Source organism: Mustela putorius, unplaced genomic scaffold, assembly GCF_011764305.1.
Source record: "Mustela putorius furo isolate JIRA1106 unplaced genomic scaffold, ASM1176430v1.1 tig00000765_pilon_pilon_pilon, whole genome shotgun sequence".
Taxonomy (NCBI): domain Eukaryota; kingdom Metazoa; phylum Chordata; class Mammalia; order Carnivora; family Mustelidae; genus Mustela; species Mustela putorius.
Genome location: NW_025421470.1, coordinates 1,748,861 through 1,754,127, shown reverse-complemented (window position 1 = coordinate 1,754,127; position 5,267 = coordinate 1,748,861). Strand labels below are relative to the sequence as shown.

The following is a 5,267-nucleotide window of genomic DNA, read 5'->3' as shown; positions in this document are numbered from 1 at the left end:
TTTCCAATTATTCCTAGTTTACTATAAGCTTTAAAAAAAAAAAATTGAACAGGGGAGAACCCTCCCCAATTCATTCTATGAGGCTTACATTACCCTGATAACAAAGCCAGGCATAAAACCACAGACAAACATCCCTTACAAACACTCATGCAAAAGATCTCAACAAAACACTAGCAAACTGAATTCAGCAGCACAGTGAAGAGATTACACACCGCGACCATTAAGGACGCATTTCTGGAATTCAAGGATGGTTCCACTTAGGAACATTGGTCAGTATGAAACCCCCCGCTACCAGCATAAAGAGAACAGTGCAGGCTCATCTCCCTCAATACCGAGAAAGCATTTGCCGACATTCAGCACGCTTCCATGGAGACCCACTCAACAGACTGTAAGGGCCTTCTTAGCCAGAGCGAGCCATTTTGTTGTTCATGCAGTAAACTTAGATTGAACCTGCCCCTTCCCCCAAGAGAAAAGTGCTTAGAAACAGAACTGGTGAAACATGACTGATCAGCCCCCTGATAACGGAGCCCACATACAAGGACGTGTCCGGCCATTGGAAACGTCCAATCAGTAAAAGCGCTCGTATGACCTCCCTACCCGCCAAGGATGAGCCAGGCCAGCTGGAAACGTCCAATCAAGGGAAAGCACACGAATGACCCGCCAAGGAGTGTGAGCCCCGCCTATCAGGCGCCAGACAAAGGTGCCGATTCCAGCCAAGGTCATAGACTGAATTAAATGACTAGCATGGGGTGAATTGTAATTCAATCGGTCACCTGTGTATGGCCAGGCTCGACCACATGGCCTTTACTCTATAAAAGTTAGTTTGTGAGGCTGGGAGGGGTCACCTCTTTGCAAGAGATGGCCCTGGCCGGTCAGTTTGATTCCCGATGCTTGGCGCGAAATAAAGCTTTGCTGGACCTTCGCTTTGTATCAGTCTCGTCCTTTTATCCACAGACCCTTTCAAGACTAGGAAAAGCAGGAACTACCACACAGCATAATAAAATATTTGTGTGAAAACCCCTCAGCAAAGATCGTACTCAAGGGGGATGACTGGGAGCTTGTCCTCTAACATCAGGAATGGGGCAGGGATGCCCCTTTTAGCCACTTCTATTCATCCCGGTACTGGAGGTTCCCAAGAGCAGTTGGACAATGAAATTAATAGAAGCAGTGTAGATTGGAAAGGGAGAAGTGAAATCACACCTGTTCACAGATGTCATGACCTTATATATAGCGTGTTAGCACTAGCAAATGAATGCAGAAAAGTGGCAGGAGACAAAGTCAACACACACAAAAATCCATTGCATTTCTATACACAAAAACAATGGACAATCCCCAAAGGAAATTATAAAAATAATTCCATTTATGATTGCTTCCAAAAAGAATAAAATAAAAGGAACTGGCCAAGGAGGGGGAAGTCCTGTACGACGAAATCTATGAAACGTTGGTGAAAGACGGCCAAGAAGACATAAATAAATGGAAAGACAGTCCACGTTCACGGGCGGGAAGGCTCAGGGTTGTTACGATGTCCAGACTACCCAAAGCAATCTACAGACGTAATGCGATCATTACTGAAATCACAGTGACGGTGTCCATCCCAATGACGGGGATGGAACTAGAGGGTATTATGCTGAGCGAAGTAAGTCAGTCAGAGAAAGACAACTATATGATCTCTCTGATTTGAGGAATTTGAGAAATAAGACAGAGGATCACATGGGAAGGGAGGGAAAAATGGAACAGGACGAAACCAGAGAGGGAGACAAACCCTAAGAGACTCTTCATCTCAGGAAGCAACTGAGGGTTGCTGGAGGGGTGGTGGGTGGGGGACGGGGTGGCTGGCGATGGACCCTGGGGACGGTCCGTGCTATGGTGAGAGCCGGGAACTGTGTCAGACTGATGACTCACAGACCTGCACCCCTGAAGCAAATGGTACATTGTATGTTAATTAAAAACAGTCACAATGACGTTTTCACAGAAACATAAAACCACTCACACTCATATAGAATCTCAAGGGACCCTGAATATCTGAAACAATCCCCAAAACACAAAGCTGGAGGACTCACACCTCCTGAGTTTGAAACCACAAAGCTACAGTAATCAAAGTAGGATGGTGTGGACGTGAACACGGGGTACGTATAGACCAATGGAATAGACCGGAGTCCGGGAATAAACCTTCACCTTATAGGTCAAGTCAGCTTTCACAAGGACACCAAGTCCATTCAATTGAGAAAGGACAGTCTTGTCTTGTCTTCTAAAGTTTTTTCTCTATTTATTTGGGAGAAAGAATGAGTGAGAGCGTGAGACAGGAGAGGTCAGAGGGAGAAGCAGACCCCCCACTGAGTGGGGAGCCCCATGTGGGACTCCGTCCTGGGACTCCATCCTGGGATTCCAGGATCCCGACCTGAGCCGCAGGCGGTTGCTTCACCCACTGAGTCCCGGAGGTGCCCCAGGACAGTCTTTTCCACAAATGGTGCTGGGAACACTGATGACCCACGTGCAAGAGAATGAAGGTGGCCCCTGTGTCACACGACACAGAAAATGAACTCAAAATGGATCCAGAACATAAATGGAAGACCTAGCACTATAAAACTCTTGGAAGAAAACACAGGATGAAAGCTTCGCAACATCGGATTTCACGAGGATTTCCTGGATATGACACCAGCGGCATAGGCAACAACAAAACAAAACGAAACGAAACAAAATTGGACTTCATGAAAATTCTAAATATTTTTCATCAAAAGACAATACCAATGGAGAATAAAAGGTAACTCAAAGACATGGAGAAAACATTTGAAAATCATGTTCTGATCAGGGATTAATATCTAAAATGCATGAGAAACTCCCAAAACTCGGTAAGAAAAAAGCCAAACAACACAATTCAAAAATGAGCAAAGGACAAGAATGACACAGAAGATGCACAAATTCTGTGACCAACCAGCACAGGAAATGATGCTCAACGTCACTCATTATTAGAGACACCAAATCCAATGCAACGACAAGCCCCTTGCACCCATCACGGCAGATGCATCATATATATCGTACTTATGTAATTGGAAACATAATGGAGCACGCGGCCAGCTTCAGGGTAGAGAGACCCGCTGGGACAGGGTCTCTCCCCCAGCACTCTGACCCCAAGCCCAACCCCTGGCTGCCTGGGCCTCCTCCCAACTCCCAAGGCCATCTGTGAAACTTGGGGTGCTCGGCGCTCCACTGGGTTTGCCCTTCTTCATGGGGGGCTGCGCTGGACACATTCTGCAGCTGGTGGGAGGGCTGGGAGGTGCTGGGACATGCACCTTGCTCCTTCCCCTCCCCCGCGCTTCTTCTGTGAACCTCAGGCCCAGGATCTGACAGCCTGACTTCATGGTCTTAGTGCTCTCAGTTGGTCTGGGGGGGAAGGTATCCAAGTCCGTGTTTCCCCATCTTGACTGCAGCAGTGCCCCCCCCACGCCACCACCTTTCTGCTAAATAGGTACAAGCCCACGGGAGGACCCAGGGGGACCGCAGGCCTGTATGGGCTGTGCTGCCTGCATCCCCGAGGCCGGCTGGTCTGGGGCCGGTTTGTCCCGCTGGGCCGAGGGTGGAAACGGGCCAGGGGCTGAGAACTCTCAGACCACGACCCCTGTGCAGGTGGCCAGCCTTGGGAAGCCCTGCATTCAGGGGTCAGGAGCCCTGACCTTCCTGGGCCAGGGTGTGCCTCCCACCCCGGGGCCTTGCCCTGTGGGATTTCTCAGTCCCTCATTCCTAGAAATGTTCCAGGATGGAGGAGACCAATGTCTGCTCAGACCCCTGCACCCCCACACCCATGAGGGTCGGAAGAAAGGAAGCAGATGCGCTGGTGAGTGAGTTTATTGGGGTGTCTGGCAGGCGCCGAGAGGTCAGCAGTTGAGGCCACGGGACCCGTGCCGAGAAACTGGGAGGGAAGGGCAGGGGAAACCGAAGTGCTCGAGGCCTCTCCTGGGAGCAGGAGCCCTGGGGGGCAGTGGGGTCTGCGTTCTGAGGAGCTATTAGGTCAAGGTCAGGTCAGCAGAGTGGACACATGGAAGACTCTGTCTTCGGTGTGGGCAGCCACCTAACCCAGGTCAGGACCTGACTGAGGGGGTGGGGAGGACCACGGTCACTGGGTGGGTCCTGAGCCCAGCTGGCCCCTGGGAAGACGGGCCCCGTCAGCAGCAGGACTTCTGGGCCGAGGCGGGCACGCAGCAGGCGGGCCTGCACACGGGGCGGCAGAGCAGGGACATGCACGAGGACGGTCTGCAGCAGGACGAGGAGCAGGGGCTGGGCTGGCAGCAGGAGGAGGGCCCGGAGCAGACAGGGGTGCAGCAGACGGGCTTGCAGCACACAGGGGTGCAACAGACTGGCTTGCAGCAGACAGGGGTGCAGCAGACGGGCTTGCAGCAGACAGGGGTGCAGCAGACGGGCTTACAACAGACAGGGGTGCAGCAGACGGGCTTGCAGCACACAGGGGTGCAGCAGACGGGCTTGCAGCACACAGAGGTGCAACAGACGGGCTGGCTGCAGTCTTCCTGGCAGGGGGAGGAGCTGCAGCAGGAGGGCTGGCAGCTAGACTGCTGGCAGCATGAAGAGCCTGAGCAGGGAGAGGCCTCACAGCAGACAGGGGTGCAGCAGACGGGCTTGCAACAGACAGGGGTGCAGCAGACGGGCTTGCAGCAGAGAGACACACAACAGTCTTCCTGGCAGGGGGAGGAGCTGCAGCAGGAGGGCTGGCAGGAGCTGGTGCAGGCTGGCTGGCAGGGGGGCTGGACCCGCAGCTCGCAGGGGTGCAGATGAAGGTCAGGCAGGAGGGGGCACAGCAGGGGGGGGCACAGCAGGAGGGGCACAGCAGGGGGGCTCGCAGCAGCTCTCTGGGCAGTCGTCCACCTTCCAGGAGTCGGGGGCAGGCGTTGCTGGAGCAGACGGACAGGGTGGATGCGGCCATGGTGGGGCGGTGGGGCTGGAGGATACTGTGGATGTGAGTGTGAGTGTGAGTGGTGTGTGTGAGTGTGTGTGTGAGGCGCTGGTTGTCTGTCAGCTTTTATACCCGCCGAGGTGTGCGTTTGTCCAGCAAGAGGCTCCGTGAGACTTCCCCTTCCTCGTGGCTGTTTTGGCTGAGCCCTGGGAGTGCTTATTACCGCCGGTTTATGTACACGAGAGCGTCTGCTTGTAAAATGCCTGTGGTGGTTGAGGACGGGGTTGGCCCCTGACTTTGTGTTTGGGTCTTTAAGCCAACAGCACGGGAAACAACCTAGTGTCCTGCAGCCCCGGGCCGGACA

At 53.2% G+C, this 5,267-nt stretch overlaps 1 pseudogene; it reads right to left on the bottom strand.

The window, feature by feature from the left end:
• Window positions 1-3,852: 3,852 nt before the first annotated feature.
• Window positions 3,853-4,933, bottom strand: LOC123393187 (annotated as a pseudogene).
• Between the last annotated feature and the right edge of the window lie 334 nt (window positions 4,934-5,267).